At 45.0% G+C, this 22,841-nt stretch overlaps 1 pseudogene across 1 annotated transcript; it reads left to right on the forward strand.

Annotated features, from left to right (window-relative positions):
• The first annotated feature begins 2,785 nt into the window (after window positions 1-2,785).
• Window positions 2,786-22,841, forward strand: LOC311103878 (proline-rich protein 29-like; annotated as a pseudogene). Its single transcript has 8 exons — window positions 2,786-2,837; window positions 5,532-5,584; window positions 18,048-18,098; window positions 18,542-18,632; window positions 19,402-19,529; window positions 21,952-22,101; window positions 22,219-22,289; window positions 22,819-22,841. The product of its transcript is annotated as a proline-rich protein 29-like (transcript).

The following is a 22,841-nucleotide window of genomic DNA, read 5'->3' on the forward strand; positions in this document are numbered from 1 at the left end:
AATTCCCATGAAGAGGAATGGGCCGTCAGAGACTGTATTGACCCATCTTTTATCTCTGTTTCTGTATTTAGCTGAGGAGCATGTCCAGGTCAGCCCTATGCTGCAGGACAGAAATAACCAGATGCACAAACACACTAACAAGCTAAAGGGGTTATAGCAGGGGTGTCAAACATGCGGTGCGCGGGCCGGAGGGGTTCTAATCTGGCCCGCGGGTGGTTAGAGTTACTTAAAATGACTAAAACTGTGTAGAAATTATAATGGACCCACATTTACACAGTTTCTTGACTGTGTCTAGCTTGCTAATAATCACCTAATTTAAAGCTAGACAGTCAGGGAGCATCGAAAATTCAAAAAAACAATGGATAGAGGACTATTTTTAGCCAATTTTGCCAGAGAGGAAATAACACATTTTTTGTGTGGCCCCCGGACCTCGTTGAAGACCGAATGCGACCCCCGGGGCAAAATAAGTTTGACACCCCTGGGTTATAGGGGGGATTTGAGTGTTTACATACGGACTGGAATCTATCTTTCAGTAAAGTGAATCACAATGGTCATTGGGGATACTTTCCATAAGGTATCCCCCCCATCCATTAGCACCTAATGCAACACATGAGCAGTTTTAAGATCAGTTATGACAAACATTTTTACTAGACAACATCTCTTTAAGTATCCCTTCAGGATGGGAGTAGCATAAGGACAGCTCTGCCACGTTCACTGAAGACAGAGGCAGGTCTTTTTCAGTATTACTGGGACTGAACTTCTGTGCCTGCCTGTAAAAAAACATAAAACAAACAACAATGGGTTCTGGAGAGCTTAGAAATGCCAGGATGCTGTCTGAGACAATTGACATGAAAGCGTCTCTCTCTGACCCCTCTATCCCAGGAGGACTCTGGTTATTGTGCCATTGATTTCCACTGAAAATCACCTGTAATGAGCTTGCGTAACCACACCAGGGATGCTGGGTAAACAGTGGGATGAAACGCTAACTCAGGGGGCTAAGGCAGTGCTTGTCAAACCTCCCCGTTCCCCAACTCCCCAGTTCCCTCAAAGACCAAATGAGATTGCAGTCTGTTACTAACTGGGTAATGCAGTATTCACGAGCTGAGCGAGTGTACAGAGATGTGTTAATAAGAAGGTATGTGTATGTGTGTGTCTGTGTATGTGTGCCTGTCATTCAACACCATTCTCCTCGAGGTATTGACAAGAAAAAGGGAAGACAGACATGTATTCATGGCCTTATCTCCCTCCCTCCCTCCCTCCCTCCCTCTTTAAAAAGGTATATGTCAGATACGGGACCTACAAAGAAAGAATAACATTTACTTAGTCTCTGCCTCCCTCTGTCTCTCTCGTTGTCTGTCTGTCTGCCTGTCTGTCTGCCTGTCTGCCTGTCTGTCTGCCTGCCTGTCTGTCTGTCTGTCTGTCTGTCTGTCTGTCTGTCTGTCTGTCTGTCTGTCTGTCTGGCTGTCTGGCTGCCTGCCTGCCTGCCTGCCTGCCTGCCTGTCTGTCTGTCTGTCTGTCTGTCTGTCTGTCTCTCTCTCTCTCTCTCTCTCTCTCTCTCTCTCTCTCTCTCTCTCTCAATTCAATTTCAATTCAATTTCAATTTAAGGGCTTTATTGGCATGGGAAACGTGTGTTAACATTGCCAAAGCAAGTGAAGTAGATAGTAAACAAAAGTGAAATAAACAATAAATATTAACAGTAAACATTACACTCAGAAGTTTCAAAAGAATAAAGACATTTCAAATGTCATATTATGTATATATACAGTGTTGTAACAATGTGCAAATAGTTAAAGTACAAATGGGAAAATAAATAAACATAAATATGGGTTGTATTTACAATGGTGTTTGTTCTTCACTGGTTGCCCTTTTCTTGTGGCAACAGGTCACAAATCTTGCAGCTGTGATGGCACACTGTGGTTTTTCACCCAGTAGATAAGGGACTTTATCAAAATTGGGTTTGTTTTCAAATTCTTTGTGGATCTCTCTCTCTCTCTCTCTCTCTCTCTCTCTCTCTCTCTCTCTCTCTCTCTCTCTCTCTCTCTCTCTCTCTCTCTCTCTCTCTCTCTCTCTCTCTCTCTCTCTCTCTCTCTCTCTCTCTCTCTCTCTCTCTCTCTCTCTCTCTCTTTTCTCTCTCACCACCAGCACATGTACAATGGACAGACTGAATCCCTAGATGTAAAAGCCATAACACTCACAGGGGGGTTGAGCTGACATCAGTGTGATCCTGCAGCCCCAGTGATTGTCAAATGGTTCTAATCAATGGGCCACTTATCACCCACAGAGAAGGACCCTAAAGAGTCAGAAAGAACACACAGGCACAGAATGTTTCATAACACTATATTGACAACTAAGATGACAACTGACCAAGACCAGATTTCCACCCATATGATGACTTTGAAAACGGAATGAATCTGAGGCTCTCTCTCTTCATCCCTAGTTGGGTGCATTTGTGTTTTAAATAATTATGAAGAGATGTGTGTGTGTGTGTGTGTGTGTGTTAGTGTGTGTGTGTGTGTGTGTTAGTGTGTGGGTGTGTGAAACCAAGCAAGTGACATAGAGGGAGAGAGAGAGACGGAGATCAAGACTGAGAAGGAGAAGGAGAGATTGAGTGTATGTTCCAAAATAGCACTTGTCTATCCTAACTGTAAACATATTAATTTTTTGTTTGCCGAACCCCCACTGAGCACACATACTGTCACTGCTACCACCATTACCTAAGGGCTGCAAGAGCAGGGTAGGGTTGCCATAGGAACCGAGAAAGGTAATGGCCATGTTCTTGAGCACATGCCGCAGGGGGTGAGGGGGGCAAAGGAGAGGAGGGGACGCGGGGGTGCAAGTGAGTCAGAATAAGGAGCGATGATGAGGGGTGGAAGTTAAAAACCTAAACCTTCTCCAGTCTACCCATTCCTAACCGCACCCTCAACATTACTGGCCACCTGTTCATAGTGACAAAACCAGCACACAAAATTAACTCACTAATAGGATAACATTTACAGTAATGTGATAACATTTGCAGCTATGTCACTCTATTTCCTGTAATGTATTCAGTGGAGGATTGAGTTAACGCTGAGTTAATGTTAATGATGTTATCTGTGATGAGAAGGGGAGCTGAACTTATCTCATGCATGAGGTTTCATAAGGGGCTTAGAGCATTAATAAATGATCCCTAATAGGATGGAGCTAACACTTAACCCACACTGTCCAGTGTGTGTCTTTTCATTAAATATTACTGAAGATAATTTAAGCATAATTCAGATGCAGGCAGCACACAACAGGCACTGGAGACTTATTTAGGATAGCCTACCTGTATTAATGCAACTGTACTAGTGTATATTCGCTTAATTGAGCACTCAGGTTTAACTGTATAGAATAGAATATAATTACTAGATTTTTCCAGAAGGATCTTCAGTTGTAGCAAGTTGGATAAGATAACGATATATAGTAAACATATCAACAGCAACACTCACACGACAGATGCCTACAAATGCTTACTTGCTTCACACTGTCACAATGATATGTGAATGCTTCCATTCAGCCGTTTTACCTTAGCTAGTGGAATGCCACAGCAGCAATTTTTCAACTCTCGATTCGGAAGAAACAAACTACTATAAACTTCTGTGTCCAGTTGCAGGTGCAACTCCGAAAACCAGAGAATATTCTGAAAATTATTCAATCCACTTTTTGTATCGAGTGAGAAAGGCCTCTTGTATATGTGTAGATCTTTGTTTTGGTTGCACTGTGTGATGCGGTCGCCGCCGCGTCGCGTAGAAACGACTAATTCCTGCAAAGATGTTGGGAAATGCAAGATGTCTGGCAGCTAAAATGGTGGATGGATTATCTTGGTAAAGGAGAAATGCTCACTAACATGGATGTAAACAAATTTGTGCACAAAAAAATTGAAAATATCTGGGATTTTTTATTTCAGCTCATGAAACATGGAACCAACACTTTATGTTGCATTTATATTTTTGTTCAGTATACAGTCATGGTCAAACGTTTTGAGAATGAAACAAGTATTGGTCTTCACAAAGTTTGCTGCTTCAGTGTTTTTAGATATTTTTGTCAGATGTTACTGAGGTATAATTACAAGCATTCCATAAGTGTCAAAGGCTTTTATTGACAATTACATTAAGTTTATGCAAAGAGTCAATATTTTTAGTGTTGACCCTTCTTTTTCAAGACCTCTGCAATCCGCCCTGGCATGCTGTCAATTAACTTCTGGGCCACATCCTGACTGATGGCAGCCCATTCTTGCATAATCGATGCTTGGAGTTTGTCAGAATTTGTGGGTTTTTGTTTGTCTACCCGCCTCTTGAGGGTTGACCACAAGTTCTCAATGGGATTAAGGTCTGGGGAGATTCCTGGCCATGGACCCAAAATGTTGATGTTTTGTTCCCTGAGCCACTTAGTTATCACTTTTGCCTTGTGGCAAGGTGCTCCATCATGCTGGAAAAGGCATTGTTCGTCACCAAACTGTTCTTGGATGGTTGGGAGAAGTTGCTCTCGGAGGATGTGTTGGTACCATTCTTTATTCATGGCTGTGTTCTTAGGCAAAATTGTGAGTGAGCCCACTCCCTTGGCTGAGAAGCAACCACACACATGAATGGTCTCAGGATGCTTTACTGTTGGCATGACACAGGACTGATGGTAGCACTCACCTTGTCTTCTCCGGACAAGCTTTTTTCCGGATGCCCCAAACAATCGCAAAGGGGATTCATCAGAGAAAATGACTTTACCCTAGTCCTCAGCAGTCCAATCCCTGTACCTTTTGCAGAATATCAGTCTGTTCTTGATGTTTTCCTGGAGAGAAGTGGCTTCCTCGCTGCCCTTCTTGACACCAGGCCATCCTCCAAATGTTTTCCCCTCACTGTGCGTGCAGATGCACTCACACCTGCCTGCTGCCATTCCTGAGCAAGCTCTGCACTGGTGGTGCCCCAATCCCGCAACTGAATCAACTTTAGGAGACGGTCCTGGCGCTTGCTGGACTTTCTTGGGTGCCCTGAAGCCATCTTCACAACAATTGAATCTCTCTCCTTGAAGTTCTTGATGATCCGATAAATGGTTGATTTAGGTGCAATCTTACTAGCAGCAATATCCTTGCCTATGAAGCCCTTTTTGTGCAAAGCTTTGATGTCTTCACTATTATTCTACAATGTAAAAAATAGTACAAATAAAGAAAAACCCTTGAATGAGTAGGTGTGTCGAAACTTTTCACTGTTAGTGTAAATGTCATTTAAAATGTCACTTGCTTTAGTCAAATTCTCTATCATTTATAGCCATGCTAAACCTTCCAGAAGAATGAAAAAGATAAACAACAGCATTTCTATATTTTGTAATAGTTTATATAATAATTTAATACAATAATATAATACAATGTGTTCACAACAAAATAATTCACAATAAAAACCAATAATGAAATCATTATAATCAGTGTGTGTGTGTGTGTGTGTGTGTGTGTGTGTGAAAACTAGACATCACATTCTTGTTTCCTCTGTCCTTGTTTCCTCCATTCCTTGCCTCTGTGCATTAGAGCCCGAGGGGAGGAACCTGCCCTCCACTCCCCCAATGTGCTTTGAGAGGGAGGTGAGGAACGGAGGAAACAAGGGGAGAATCTCAATTGCATTTCCTTCATTCCTCACATCCTCTCTCCTCGCCTCCTTCTTTAGATAAGAAGGTGAGAGGGGAGACCCCTGACCATCTCATCCAATGGGTTTTGAGAAGGAGACGAGGAGAGAGGATGCAACCAATCAAGGAAATGCAATTGAGGACAGAGGAAGCAAGTATTTGACAGGTATACCTTTTTTTTGGACAGTGCCAGACTGACTGACTGACTGAGCTACCATAATACCCATGGCCTGTCCAGAAACAACACCTAGCCCCTACTGCCCAGAGTCTAGACACTTGTGGAGATCTGAGAGGCAAACTATGGCATAAGGGAACAACGAGCGGATAAGAGGCAATCCATAATTTTGATTAAGACATTAATGAGCCAGCTAAGATGGACGTAGTCAATATAACTATTTGTTCAGCACTTTTGAAATGTACAGCGACAGAATTCAGAACATGGGCTGTTCTTACAGTATTCTCCCTGTACACCAAGTCAGAACTGTAGGATAAATAAAGGGGGCATATAAGCAGACAATGAAAGCTCTTACAATATTTGATGATGACATATCTCTAAAACAGGCTATAGGCTACATGTGCACCACCAAGTCAGAACAGTAGGCTAAGTTATGAGGGGGAAAGGGACCAAATTATTAGGGTGAGGCACATGGGCTACTAACAGCTTACTACACAACATACACTTAGTATTACTTTCTTAGCTACAGTATAGATATCTCCCTGGCATATTACATTATTTATGCAGCAGCATACAATACATTTTTGGACACACCTTGTTGTGCTGTGCTCACTTGAACAGGAAGGTGGCGTGACGGTCCTTCCTGTCATGTAAGTCGCTTTGGATAAAAGCGTTTGCTAAATGGCAAATTATTATTATTTATCAAACATTGTCATCAAAGTCTGGTATTCTCTGGATTTATGGTGCTTTCAAGACAACTGGGAACTCTGAAAAAAACAAGGTTGAATCATGACGTCAGTGATTATTTTTTATTTGTTATTTTTTTTGATCTTCAGGTCGGAGCTCTAGAATGACGCCCGAGTTCCCGACTTGGAATTCCGAGTTGGATGACCGTTCAAAATGTATTTTCCCAGTCGGAGCTAGTTTTTCTCAGAGTTCCCAGTTGTCTTGAACTCAGCAAAAGTCATGCTGGATTGACAGCATGGCCATTTTATTCAACCTTTTCTGGCCCATGGTGTTGCATGTGAATGTTTATCCTTTTAAGCTTGGAAAAGAGACCCTTAAACCCAGACTTGGACCACAGACCCTCTTCACTGAATAGCAGGCTAGTGATTGCTTTGCAACACTTGCAGTTAGCCACAGATTCCTTCCAAACCACTCATTGTTGAATTTGTGATTTCCAACTTGTTGTATAATGTTTCTGTCCAATGAACGATGAGCACCGATGCATTTTATCTATAATTTCTCTTCATATGACAAGGATTGAAAAGGATTTGCCAGTAGATTGTCGACTTGATTCATGATGATGACTGCTTGTCTAGCTTGCTAGCTAAGATTTTGAAAGTATGATGTTGACATTATCAGTCCAATCAAAGCTACGGTAGATATAAAGTCATTTGAAGTCATTTTATCTGTGGCTAATGACCTTGAGCCTTCTTTAATGGGCACTTCTAATGTAAATCTATGGCAGCACCCAATGGGTTTGAATTGTCGAGCTATCCCCGTAGATTTTGCGGTGACGTAGTGTCCCCATGAGTGACAAAACACTGAGCCAATCACGGCGCAACTAGAGAACATTAACAACCCCTACGCTCTGTATTTTCCGCTGGCTGCCCCACCACCACAGAAAGCCCTGAGCTAGACTGAAACACCTGCATTTTGGAGCTGCCTTACTCAAGAAAGCAAAAAAGAGACCATGTTTGTATGCGGCTTTATTAACTCACTAATATTTTTTTTACATTGTTTGCAAACTGATATGTGACACGTATTAATGCCAAAATAGCATGCAAAACAGGCAACAACATTATTATTTGTATTTCTTTCTTTGCTAAACAGGTGGGGCTCTGCCCCAGCCAGCCCTGAATGACGGGTCGCCACTACCACTGACTAACTATGGCTAGGGGCATATCTCTAGTCTAGCAATAGATACTGTTGTATTTGCTGTATGCCATCATTTAATAAGATTACCAATGGTTAGTTAAGTAGCTAGGATATATCAGTCAGCTAACCATTTACAGTAACAGCAGTTCATTAATAAGTCAATACACACTAAATCTTATGCATAAATTGACCTTACCTTATCTTGGCACTGTGGCATGTTATGAGCAGCTATTAATAAATACATTAATAGATTAATAGATTAATAGAATGGAGTTAGAAGGGTGAATTTCTACTTTGAAAGGACAGGAAGTGTTGGCTGTGCACTTGACCACGCATTCCGTATTTAACCCCACCCACATTTTAACATTGAAATATCCAGTAATATTTTTTTTTTATATGCTCAAGGATCAAAATGTACGAGGACCTTAATCTTACCTCAGGAATCTTGATTTAATGTCATCCATTAAGCAGGCAACTTATCTTGACCGTTTAACAACATAGACACCAAAATGTTCTGTCAATCCTCAAGATCAACATTAATTCCTGCCCTTTGGCTGTTTTTAAATCGAGTGCAGTATCACACAAGCTCCGTATCACTTGACATCATTCAGACATCAAATGCCAACCTGGTCTCTGAGCAGTTCGTATTATTCTGTACGTAAATCCGAGACACTCCATTTAGTATATGTTACGAATTACAATTCGTATTATATGTTATGAATTTGCAAAACGTACAATATTTTATGAATTTGTCCATGAAGAGATTCGAACTCGCAACCTTTGGGTTGCTAGACATGTGCGTTATATGCCTACCCATCTACCCCAACGTAACCTTACCAAAGGTAACATACGCTACATGACCAAAAGTATGTGAAAATCTCATTCTAAAATACTGGGCATTAATATGGAGTTGGTCCCCCCCTTTTCTGCTATAACAGCCTCCATTCTTCTGGGAAGGCTTTCCACTAGATGTTGGAACATTGCTGCGGGGACTTGCTTCCATTCAGCCACAAGAGCATTAGTGAGGTCAGGCACTGATGTTGGGCGATTAGGCCTGGCTCGCAGTCAGCGTTCCAATTCATCCCAAAGTTGTTTGATGGGGTTGAGGTCAGGGCTCTGTGCAGGCCAGTCAAGTTCTTTCACACCGAACTCGACAAACTATTTCTGTATGGACCTTGCTTTGTGCACGGGGGCATTGTCATGCTAAAACAAGAAAGGGCCTTCCCCAAACTGTTGCCACAAAGTTGGAAGCACAGAATCGTCTGGAATGTCATTGTATGCTGTAGCGTTAAGATTTCCTTTCACTAGAACTAAGGGGCCTAGCCCAAACCATGAAAAACAATCCCAGACCAAATCCTGGTTTTTCCGTCGGACTGCTGAATGGTGAAGTGTGATTCATCACTCCAGAGAACGCGTTTCCACTGCTCCAGAGTCCAATGGCACTGAGCTTTACACCGCTTCAGCCAACGTTTGGCATTGTGCATGGTGATCTTAGGCTTATGTGCGGCTGCTCGGCCATGGAAACCCATTTCATGAAGCTCCCGACGAACAGTTCTGGTGCTGACATTGCTTCCAGAGGCAGTTTGGAACTATTTTTACGCGCTACGCACTCGGCGGTCCCGTTCTGTGAGCTTGTGTGGCTTATCACTTCGCGGCTGAGCCATTGTTGCGCCTAGACATTTCCACTTCTCAATAACAGAACTTATAGTTACCAGCACTTACAGCATTTACAGTTACAATTGCATGGCTGTGTGCTCGATTTTATACACCTGTCAGCAATGGGTGTGGCTGAAATAGCCGAATCCACTAATTTAAAGGGGTGTTCACATACTGTTGGCCATGTAGTGTATCACACTAATTTGAGTGTCCCAGATTTACTTTTACTATGTTACGTCTAGTCTATGAGACCAGGCTGCAAATGCACATTAAAACAACTATTATGCATAATTATTAAAGAACCTCCTTTAAGTTACTATTTGAAGCATTGGATTTTGCAATCACATATATTATTTTGAATATGTGTGCCCAAGAAAACTGTTTTCATATCATAACATAGGGATATACGAAATGTAAAGAGGTTTCGGTACACTTCTGAGACCTCCATTAAAAAAAAGAGACTGAAAGCAATATCCAGGAATTTCACAGGATCAAGGTCAATGTTTTTAATGTCACACGATTTTTGCCAAAACTGTAAAGACTCCAAGCATGAGAAAGGGTTTAAACATAGGTTTTGATTGAACTCATTAATTATATTGAATGGATCTACATTTGAAGTCGGAAGTTTACATACACCTTAGCCAAATACATTTAAACTCAGTTTTTTCACAATTCCTGACATTTAAACCTAGTAAAAATTCCCTGTCTTAGGTCAGTTAGGATTACCACTTTATTTTAAGAATGTGAAATGTCAGAATAATAGTAGAGAGAATGATTTATTTCAACTTTTATTTATTTCATCACATTCCCAGTGGGTCAGAAGTTTACATACACTCAATTAGTATTTGGTAGCATTGCCTTCAAATTGTTTAACTTGGATCAAACGTTTTGGGGAGCCTTCCACAAGCTTCCCACAATAAGTTGGGTGAATTTTGGCCCATTCCTCCTGACAGAGCTGGTGTAACGGAGGCAGGTTTGTAGGCTTCCTTGCTTGCGCACGCTTTTTCAGTTCTGCCCACACATTTTCTATAGGGTTGAGGTCAGGGCTTTCTGATGGCCACTCCAATACCTTGACTTTGTTGTCCTAAAGCCATTTTGCCACAACTTTGGAAGTATGCTTGAGGTCATTGTCCATTTGGAAGACCCATTTGCGACCAAGATTTAACTTCCTGACTGATGTCTTGAGATGTTGCTTCAATATATCCACATAATTTTCCTTCCTCAAGATGCCATCTATTTTGTTAAGTGCACCAATCCCTCCTGCAGCAAAGCACCCCCACAGCATGATGCTGCCACCCCCATGCTTCACGGTTGGGATGGTGTTCTTCGGCTTGCAAGCTACCCCCTTTTTCCTCCAAACATAACGATGGTCATTATGGCCAAACAGTTCTATTTTTGTTCCATCAGACCAGAGGACATTTCTCCAAAAAGTACGATCTTTGTCCCCATGTGCAGTTGCAAACCGTAGTCTGGCTTTTTTATGGCGGTTTTGGAGCAGTGGTTTCTTCCTTGCTGAGCGGCCTTTCAGGTTATGTCGATATAGGACTTGTTTTACTGTGGATATAGATACTTTTGTACCTGTTTCCTCCAGCATCTTCACAAGGTCCTTTGCTGTTGTTCTGGGATTGATTTCCACTTTTCACACCAAAGTACGTTCATCTCTAGGAGACTCCTTCCTGAGCGGTATGACGGCTGCGTGGTCCCATGGTGTTTATACTTGCGTACTATTGTTTGGACAGATGAACGTGGTACCTTCAGGCATTTGGAAATTGTTCCCAAGGATGAACCAGACTTGTGGAGGTCTACAAATTTTTTTCTGGGGTCTTGGCTGATTTCTTTTGATTTTCCCATGATGTCAAGCAAAGAGGCACTGAGTTTGAAGGTAGGCCTTGAAATACATCCACAGGTACACCTCCAATTGACTCAAATGATGTCAATTAGCCTATCAAAAGCTTCTAGAGTCATGACATCATTTTCTGGAATTTTCCAAGCTGTTTAAAGGCACAGTGAACGTAGTGTATGTAAACTTCTGACCCACTGGAATTGTGATACAGTGAATTATAAGTGAAATAATCTGTCTGTAAACAATTGTTGGAAAAATTACTTGTGTCATGCACAAAGTAGATGTCCTAACCGACTTACCAAAACTATAGTTTGTTAACAAGAAATTTGTGGAGTGGTTGAAAAACAAGTTTTAATGACTCCAACCTAAGTGTATGTAAACTTCCGACTTCAACTGTATGTTCCCCCTTTATATCTTAATGTTGTCACTTGAAAAAAAGGCAAATTATGCTAACTGGTACCCCAGTTTATAGAAAAACCCATCAGCAGTTTTCCTCTATATCAGTCGTTGACAGTCACTCAATTAGCCCATGACAGCGAATATTTTATAGATTGCTAGGTACGTTTCTAGCCATGTAAACCTTGTAGTAATCATGGCCGAATCGCAAGGCACATGCCCAGCAGTCAATTTAGGAAGTAAACTAAAATCACAATTAAATAATCAAAAAATTGGAATTGAGCCCAACCCTGGTGTGTTTTGTCCAGGAGTGGTGGGACCCCACAACCAAACTCGCTTAGGGCCCCCAAAATGCTAGAAATGGCCCTGGTGACAGGGCTTTTTAAAAATAGAGGGAATCATTCCGAGATGGTGCCCATATTGATTAATTACACCATTTGAAATGCTGTGGTGTGGGCGGATGGGAGCCGCGTGGGAGACTGTGACAGCGTATAGGAGAAGGGAAGGAGAGGAGAGAGAGAGACACTGAGGAGGAGAACGGAGATAGCGGGAGTCAGAGAGAAAAACTTGTCAACTGGAAGCTGTAATTAGTGGTCTATGAAGTGAAAGAGAGCCCAGGCCTATCCCAGCTGTCCATAACTTAGCCCACTCAATTTAGAGTGAGAGACCTACGTGGCGGCGGCCCACCTGTTCCCTGCCCCTTCTGTCAACGTTGACGCATGTGACCATATGGATTTGCCAGGCGCATTGTCTAGGGGCGGGAAATCACAATTATAGGCTACTTTTATGAATTCACTCACTTAGCTGCATGGAAGAAGGCTACCTTTGTGCCACAGCTGTCAAAATCAATTCAAGTGTGACCACCCCATTTGCTCTTTTAGAAACTTTTAGAACTCGACTACATCATATAGGCCTAAATGGTAAGAAAATAAATGTGATAGAGAGAGCGAATAAATAGTCCTAGTTTAAATATCCCATAGCAGCATAATCATTACAGTAAGGGACACTCCAGCCTACAGTCGTGGTCAAAAGTTTTGAGAATGACACAAATATTAATTTTCACTGTCACGATCGTCATATGGAGCAGACCAAGGCGCAGCGTGATGAACAAACATGACTTTAATTAGTTAAAGCGTCAAAATACAAAACAAAACACGACTCGTGACGTCCACGGTATCAATGACCGAACACGGAACAAAAACCCACAACCACAAAGGGAAAACATACAGTTTAAATATGGCTCCCAATCAGAGACAACCAGCCAACAGCTGACACTCGTTGCCTCTGATTGGGAGTCACTCAGGCAAACATAGAATACAACACACTAGAATGAACACCAACATAGAAATACACACATAGAAATGAACACACCCTGGCTCAACATAATGAGTCCCAGAGCCAGGGTGTGACAGTACCCCCCCCTAAAGGCGCGGACTGCGACCGCGCCTCAACTAAACAAACCAGGGGAGGGCTGGGCGGGCATACCTCCTCGGCGGCGGTTCTGGCTCCGGCCTTGACCACCACCCTCCAATACACCCCCCATAGTGCCCCTGGTCCAGTCTGGCCCCGCCGGCTGGAGCAGGACTGGACTTAACAGGAGCGATCCTTACCAGGCTGTCGACTCGCACCCCTGGCTTGGTGCGTGGAGGAGGAACGGGCCTTACCAGGCTGACGACTCGCACCCCTGGCTTTGTGCGTGGAGGAGGAACGGGCCTTACCAGGCTGACGACTCGCACCCCTGGCTTGGTGCGTGGAAGAGGGACGGGCCTTACCAGGCTGACGACTCGCACCCCTGGCTTGGTGCGTGGAAGAGGGACGGGCCTTACCAGGCTGACTTCTCGCACCCCTGGCTTAGTGCGAGTGGCAGGAACAGGCCGGACCGGGCTGGCGACGCGCACCGTAGGTTTGGTGCGAGTGGCAGGAACAGGCCGGGTCGGGCTGGCGACGCGCACCGTAGACTTGGTGCGGGTGGCAGGAACAGGCCGGACCGGGCTGGCGACGCGCACCGTAGGTTTGGTGCGAGTGGCAGGAACAGGCCGGGTCGGGCTGGCGACGCGCACCGTAGACTTGGTGCGGGTGGCAGGAACAGGCCGGACCGGGCTGGCGACGCGCACCGTAGGTTTGGTGCGAGTGGCAGGAACAGGCCGGGTCGGGCTGGCGACGCACACCGTAGGCTTGGTGCGTGGAGCAGGGACAGGCCGGGCTGGGCTGTCGACGCACACCGTAGGCTTGGTGCGTGGAGCAGGGACAGGCCGGGCTGGGCTGTCGACGCACACCGTAGGCTTGGTGCGTGGAGCAGGGACAGGCCGGGCTGGGCTGTCGACGCACACCGTAGGCTTGGTGCGTGGAGCAGGGACAGGCCGGGCTGGGCTGTCGACGCACACCGTAGGCTTGGTGCGTGGAGCAGGGACAGGCCGGACTGGGCTGGCGACGCACACCGTAGGCTTGGTGCGTGGAGCAGGGACAGGCCGAACCGGGCTGTGGAGACGGATAGGAGGCCTGGAGTGAAGAGCGGCCACCACCCGTCCTGGCTGAATGCCTACCCTCACACACTCTGTGTGAGGCATCCGCACAGGACGTACAGGGCGGTGTACCCCTGGCCTGGTGGCCTTCTGGATCCGCCCCCTTTTCTCCTCCGTCAGCCCCGTCGTCCATGCCGTGTGCCCCCCCCTAAAAAATTTCTGGGGTTGCCTCACGACCGTCCGACGACGACCCTGATCACGCCGTAGCTCCTCTCTACGGCGCGCCTCCACCGTCTCTTCTCCCCGCGCTTCCTCCCATGTCCAGCCCAAGAGCTGCCCCTGGACACGCTGCTTGGTCGTTGCATGGTGGGTTTTTCTGTCACGATCGTCATATGGAACAGACCAAGGCGCAGCGTGATGAACAAACATGACTTTAATTAGTTAAAGCGTCAAAATACAAAACAAAACACGACTCGTGACGTCCACGGTATCAATGACCGAACACGGAACAAAAACCCACAACCACAAAGGGAAAACATACAGTTTAAATATGGCTCCCAATCAGAGACAACCAGCCAACAGCTGACACTCGTTGCCTCTGATTGGGAGTCACTCAGGCAAACATAGAATACAACAAACTAGAATGAACACCAACATAGAAATACACACATAGAAATGAACACACCCTGGCTCAACATAATGAGTCCCAGAGCCAGGGTGTGACATTCACAAAGTCTGCTGCCTCAGTTTTTATGATGGCAATTAGCATATGCTCCAGAATGTTATGAAGAGTGATCAGATGAATTGCAATTAATTGCAAAGTCCCTCTTTGCCATGAAAATGAACTTAATCCTCCAAAAACATTTCCACTGCATTTCAGCCCTGCCACAAAAGGACCAGCTGACATCATGTCAGTGATTCTCTCGTTAACACAGGTGAGAGTGTTGACGAGGACAAGGCTGGAGATCACTCTGTCATGCTGATTGAGTTAGAATAACAGACTGGAAGCTTTAAAAGGAAGGTGGTGCTTGAAATCATTGTTCTTCCTCTGTTAACCATGGTTACCTGCAAGGAAACACGTGCCGTCATCATTGCTTTGCACAAAAAGGGCTTCACAGGCAAGGATATTGCTGCTAGTAAGATTGCACCTAAATCAACCATTTATCGGATCATCAAGAACTTCAAGGAGAGAGATTCAATTGTTGTGAAGATGGCTTCAGGGCGCCCAAGAAAGTCCAGCAAGCGCCAGGACCGTCTCATAAAGTTGATTCAGCTGCAGGATCGTGGCACCACCAGTGCAGAGCTTGCTCAGGAATGGCAGCAGGCAGGTGTGAGTGCATCTGCACGCACAGCGAGGCAAAGATTTTTGGAGGATGGCCTGGTGTCAAGAAGGGCAGCGAGGAAGCCGCTTCTCTCCAGGAAAAACATCAGGGACAGACTGATATTCTGCAAAAGGTACAGGGATTGGACTGCTGAGGACTGGGGTAAAGTCATTTTCTCTGATGAAACCCCTTTACGATTGTTTGGGGCATCCGGAAAAAAGCTTGTCCGGAGAAGACAAGGTGAGCGCTACCATCAGTCCTGTGTCATGCCAACAGTAAAGCATCCTGAGACCATTCATGTGTGGGGTTGCTTCTCAGCCAAGGGAGTGGGCTCACTCACAATTTTGCCTAAGAACACAGCCATGAATAAAGAATGGTACCAACACATCCCCCGAGAGCAACTTCTCCCAACCATCCAAGAACAGTTTGGTGATGAACATTGCCTTTTCCAGCATGATGGAGCACCTTGCCATAAGGCAAAAGTGATAACTAAGTGGCTCGGGGAACAAAACAACAATTGTGACATTTTGGGTCCATGGCCAGGAAACTCCCCAGACCTTAATCGCCATTGAGAACTTGTGGACAATCCTCAAGAGGCGGGTAGACAAACAAAAACCCACAAATTCTGACAAACTCCAAGCATTGATTATGCAAGAATGGGCTGCCATCAGTCAGGATGTGGCCCAGAAGTTAATTGACAGCATGCCAGGGCGGATTGCAGTGGTCTTGAAAAAGAAGGGTCAACACTGCAAATATTGACTCTTTGCATAAACTTAATGTAATTGTCAATAAAAGCCTTTGACACTTATGGAATGCTTGTAATTATACTTCAGTATACCATAGTAACATCTGACAAAAATATCTAAAAACACTGAAGCAGCAAACTTTGTGAAGACCAATACTTGTGTCATTCTCAAAACTTTTGACCACGACTGTATATGTACGCAACAACCTGCACATATTTCTCGCACTTCTTGTTTGCTCTTTGACGCCTTGGCAACCCAACTGGTGCGCGTCTACTCCAAGCCTGGGTTGGATCAAAACAAGGTTTATCTTCAGTTACTGTTTACAGCTCTATTTTTTACCGACATCTGAAATGCAATGGCATGGACAGATGATACAGTGGGGGAAAAAGTATTTAGTCAGCCACCAATTGTGCAAGTTCTCCCACTTAAAAAGATGAGAGAGGCCTGTAATTTTCATCATAGGTACACGTCAACTATGACAGACAAATTGAGAGAAAAGAAATCCAGAATATCACATTGTAGGATTTTTTATGAATTTATTTGCAAATTATGGTGGAAAATAAGTATTTGGTCACCTACAAACAAGCAAGATTTCTGGCTCTCACAGACCTGTAACTTCTTCTTTAAGAGGCTCCTCTGTCCTCCACTCGTTACCTGTATTAATGGCACCTGTTTGAACTTGTTATCAGTATAAAAGACACCTGTCCCCAACCTCAAACAGTCACACTCCAAACTCCACTATGGCCAAGACCAAAGAGCTGTCAAAGGACACCAGAAACAAAATTGTAGACCTGCACCAGGCTGGGAAGACTGAATCTGCAATAGGTAAGCAGCTTGGTTTGAATAAATCAACTGTGGGAGCAATTATTAGGAAATGGAAGACATGCAAGACCACTGATAATCTCCCTCGATCTGGGGCTCCACGCAAGATCTCACCCCGTGGGGTCAAAATGATCACAAGAACGGTGAGCAAAAATCCCAGAACCACACGGGGGGACCTAGTGAATGACCTGCAGAGAGCTGGGACCAAAGTAACAAAGCCTACCATCAGTAACACACTACGCCGCCAGGGACTCAAATCCTGCAGTGCCAGACGTGTCCCCCTGCTTAAGCCAGTACATGTCCAGGCCCATCTGAAGTTTGCTAGAGTGCATTTGGATGATCCAGAAGAGGATTGGGAGAATGTCATATGGTCAGATGAAACCAAAATAGAACTTTTTGGTAAAAACTCAACTCGTCGTGTTTGGAGGACAAAGAATGCTGAGTTGCATCCAAAGAACACCATACCTACTGTGAAGCATGGGGGTGGAAACATCATGCTTTGGGGCTGTTTTTCTGCAAAGGGACCAGGACGACTGATCCGTGTAAAGGAAAGAATGAATGGGGCCATGTATCGTGAGATTTTGAGTGAAAACCTCCTTCCATCAGCAAGGGCATTGAAGATGAAACGTGGCTGGGTCTTTCAGCATGACAATGATCCCAAACACACCGCCCGGACAACGAAGGAGTGGCTTCGTAAGAAGCATTTCAAGGTCCTGGAGTGGCCTAGCCAGTCTCCAGATCTCAACCCCATAGAACATCTTTGGAGGGAGTTGAAAGTCTGTGTTGCCCAGCGACAGCCCCAAAACATCACTGCTCTAGAGGAGATCTGCATGGAGGAATGGGCCAAAATACCAGCAACAGTGTGTGAAAACCTTGTGAAGACTTACAGAAAACGTTTGACCTGTGTCATTGCCAACAAAGGGTATATAACAAAGTATTGAGAAACTTTTGTTATTGACCAAATACTTATTTTCCACCATAATTTTCTCATTTTGTCTGTCATAGTTGACGTGTACCTATGATGAAAATTACAGGCCTCTCTCATCTTTTTAAGTGGGAGAACTTGCACAATTGGTGGCTGACTAAATACTTTTTTTCCCCACTGTACTTACCCACAGTTTCAGCAGTGGAACCAGGACGCACAGAATGTGCAAATAATTCAACAGCCTGTAAGTGTGGCCAACAGGGATTTTTTTTATAGCAAAAAATGCAGTTGACCTGTTTACTTGGCATATCATACAAACTGTAATTCTATGTGATATTTAACACCCACACTAATTTACAGATAAAGTTGGCTCTCTATATGACTTCATATGCAGCATCATCAAGGGAGGCATCTTTAGCCTGCAACAGCTTTAATTGAGTATTGTCTTAATAGCTTGATGACGCATATCTTCTTGATGCATATCTCAAAGGCTCACTACCTTATAGTTTTAATTGGATGTTGTATCAGGCATAGCTACTGTTAACTATGTTGAGTGAGTGGGCTGATATTGCCTGCCTCTCAACAGTAGTTCATCCATGGCAGTATTAGATGTGGGAGATAGATATTCTCCCTGGCTAAATGCCTCCAGGCAGAGATCCTCATTACAGTCCCATGTCTCCTTCCCAGGCTTCCCAGCAGCCCACCACCATCCTACAGCAGCTCCATGCTGCCATGTCATCTCCCACTCCCTCCATCCGGCCAGGACACGTCAAGCAGGGTGCGTATGGTAGGCAGGCTGTCAAGATAACTTTTCAGACAGAGCCCACGTCTCTCCATTTCTCTGAGATGTCTTTATGTCTCCAACACATGCATGCAATATTATACAGTATATTTTCTCACCTCACTCGTTCTCTGTGTGTGTATGTCTGTGTCTGTGAAACTGTGAATGTCACTGCAGGTGCCAGTTGGACCAAAGGGCCAGAGCTCAACCATCTATAATTGCAGTCTTGCTCTTTATAGCGCTCCTTCTCCACCTCTAGCCTCATCGTTGTCTGTCTGTTGGTTGCTGAGGCCAGGGCAGTGATAGTTTGCTCTGACTGACTTTCTGCTCCTCTTACTTTCAACTCACTTATATTGAGGTTCATATCAGCATTGGCATTATTTCTGATATAATTCAATGAGTAGGTAGGATTCCTCTCATTTTGACAGAGTTGTACAATATAGTGTCGTTTTGCTAAATGTTTCATCAGGTTGTCACCAGAGTACCCTGACAAGCAGAAATGGGCAAAATCTGTATTTTCATATTGCTGGAATGATGTCAGACAGAAATTGAGGAAGGGAGAGGATAGAACATTTAGGATGGCAGATTTGATTTATAACTCATGATTGGACACCATGCGGGTTGAAAAGGGTTGATTGTCACCTAAAAGATAAAGGACAGCACAACAGACATACAGAAGAAGTTAGCTTCCATGGAGGTGTAAATATGTGTGTGTGTGTATATATATATATACATATATATAACGTTGCTTTCTGTTATTCTCCAGACCTGGTGGAGCTGATGATGATCCAGAATGCCCAGATGCATCAAGTCATCATGAACAACATGACCATGTCAGCCCTCAGCTCATTTGGCTATTCCCAGCCCCAGCTCCACCCTCTGTCTACCCCTGAGGTACTGTCATTTGGCTATTCCCAGCCCCAGCCCCACCCTCTGTCTACCCCTGAGGTACTGTCATTTGGCTATTCCCAGCCCCAGCCCCACCCTCTGTCTACCCCTGAGGTACTGTCATTTGGCCATTCCCAGCCCCAGCCCCACCCTCTGTCTACCCCTGAGGTACTGTCATTTGGCCATTCCCAGCCCCATGGATGTGGCTGACTAGTGTTTTTCTCCACTCATATACAGGAGTAATAAATACTTTTGTGGGGGAACATTTAAAAAAATACACTGCTCAAAAAAATAAAGGGAACACTTAAACAACACAATGTAACTCCAAGTCAATCACACTTCTGTGAAATCAAACTGTCCACTTAGGAAGCAACACTGATTGACAATACATTTCACATGCTGTTGTGCAAATGGAATAGACAACAGGTGGAAATTATAGGCAATTAGCAAGACACCCCCAATAAAGAAATGGTTCTGCAGGTGGTGACCACAGACCACTTCTCAGTTCCTATGCTTCCTGGCTGATGTTTTGGTCACTTTTGAATGCTGGTGGTGCTTTCACTTTAGTGGTAGCATGAGACGGAGTCTACAACCCACACAAGTGGCTCAGGTAGTGCAGCTCATCCAGGATGGCACATCAATGCGAGCTGTGGCAAGAAGGTTTGCTGTGTCTGTCAGCGTAGTGTCCAGAGCATGGAGGCGCTACCAGGAGACAGGCCAGTACATCAGGAGACGTGGAGGAGGCCGTAGGAGGGCAACAACCCAGCAGCAGGACTGCTACCTCCGCCTTTGTGCAAGGAGGAGCACTGCCAGAGCCCTGCAAAATGACCTCCAGCAGGCCACAAATGTGCATGTGTCTGCTCAAACGGTCAGAAACAGACTCCCTGAGGGTGGTATGAGGGCCCGACGTCCACAGGTGGGGGTTGTGCTTACAGCCCAACACAGTGCAGGACGTTTGGCATTTGCCAGAGAACACCAAGATTGGCAAATTCGCCACTGGCGCCCTGTGCTCTTCACAGATGAAAGCAGGTTCACACTGAGCACGTGACAGAGTCTGGAGACGTCGTGGAGAACGTTCTGCTGCCTGCAACATCCTCCAGCATGACCGGTTTGGCGGTGGGTCAGTCATGGTGTGGGGTGGCATTTCTTTGGGGGGCCGCACAGCCCTCCATGTGCTCGCCAGAGGTAGCCTGACTGCCATTAGGTACCGAGATGAGATCCTCAGACCCCTTGTGAGACCATATGCTGGTGCGGTTGGCCCTGGGTTCCTCCTAATGCAAGACAATGCTAGACCTCATGTGGCTGGAGTGTGTCAGCAGTTCCTGCAAGAGGAAGGCATTGATGCTATGGACTGGCCCGCCCGTTCCCCAGACCTGAATCCAATTGAGCACATCTGGGACATCATGTCTCGCTCCATCCACCAACGCCACGTTGCACCACAGACTGTCCAGGAGTTGGCGGATGCTTTAGTCCAGGTCTGGGAGGAGATCCCTCAGGAGACCATCCGCCACCTCATCAGGAGCATGCCCAGGTGTTGTAGGGAGGTCATACAGGCACGTGGAGGCCACACACACTACTGAGCCTCATTTTGACTTGTTTTAAGGACATTACATCAAAGTTGGATCAGCCTGTAGTGTGGTTTTCCACTTTAATTTTGAGGGTGACTCCAAATCCAGACCTCCATGGGTTGATAAATTTGATTTCCATTGATAATTTTTGTGTGATTTTGTTGTCAGCACATTCAACTATGTAAAGAAAAAAGTATTTAGTAAGATGATTTCATTCATTCTGATCTAGGATGTGTTATTTTAGTGTTCCCTTTATTTTTTTGAGCAGTGTATATATTTTCTTTTAAATTTTGATTTATCAGCAGCACCCTCAGCACCCCTACTTCCCCGGTTATGCCTCCTCCTACCCCTGAGGTACAGTAATTTGGCTATTCCCAGTCCCATCCTCCTCCTACCCCTGAGGTACAGTCATTTGGCTATTCCCAGTCCCATCCTCCCTCTACCACTGAGGTACATTTACTGTTAGTCACATGTGCCAACTATTCATCCAGCCTGTCTGTGTGCAGCACACTCATCTTACATTATTCATCTGAAAACATGTGTTTCAGTAGGTAGAGATATTCTCAATCTGATATGACATTCTGGAAAAGTCAACAGACCGAGGTCAGAGTGGCTCCTCACATTGGCTAACGCACCTAAAAGTTATTTTTGGAGTCTGTTTTGGGTCACACTGTTCCTAGTCAGTTTAGTGGTTGTGTTGAGGCTCCATAAGCAGTTGGCCGTCCAACCCATTGCAGTGGAGAGTGAGGATGCACCCCAAATGGCACCCTATTCACTATATAGTGCACTACTGTGTCTGAATGGGCTGTTTTTATCCTCCCCTCCAGGCCAGCTGGTCCTCAGTGATACTGCAGCAGCAGGAGGAGGATCCAGAGGTGTACCACCACCACTACCAGCCTGCCCCGGCCTACCTGCCCTACCCAACCTGGGTGCCTCCACCCTAGCCTGGTCCACCACAACACCGCTGAACCCCTGGAGCTAGCACCCTCCCCACACAGAGACACCATCAGGTGATTCACAACACAACCCCATTCATAACACCTACTGTACCCACACTTATATAGACTGATGTTGTGACACAATGTGTGCCAGAGATAACAATGATACGTATGTGTGATATCATCCAGGAGGGCAGTCCCACCTCCTCCCCCACCCAGCGCTACCAGGACTGTGGGGGCTGACGTCCCTCCAGCAACAGGTACACTACTGGAACGCTCTGCACATCTCTGCTGTATATCTGTATAACACATATCGCGGCACTAACGTTAACACATGGGTGTCCATAGCAGAACACCAGATAAAACATAGGGAGGGAGTTACCATAGAAATAGAATGACTCAATAATCAGTGGTACTGTACATACAGAACATTGATCTGGGGGATGGGAAGTCTCAAAGCCCTTATTGATCATGTACGGGGCTGTGTAACACTCTTCTAATATGTAGGATCTAACCATAGATATCTTATTAAATTACTACTACTACTAATTCCCAATTCTATGGATCCCACTAGCACCCTCTGTTAGATGATGTGAGAGTTCTGTGATGCTGGTTGGTGGTGTTGGTGCTGACTACAATAAGGAGGATCACGATGATGCTGATGAGGGTGCTGACAGTGATGGTGATTGCAATACTGTGGGTTATAATGAGGCTGATTATACTAAACACTTGTGAAGAATGTGTTCATCAGATGGTTTCCAAGTCTCTCTTTGTCTCTTGAATGCGTAGAGTACTATGATGCTACGAAGTGA

This window comes from Coregonus lavaretus, assembly GCF_964263955.1.
Source record: "Coregonus lavaretus genome assembly, chromosome: 28".
Classification (NCBI taxonomy): Eukaryota; Metazoa; Chordata; class Actinopteri; order Salmoniformes; family Salmonidae; genus Coregonus; species Coregonus lavaretus.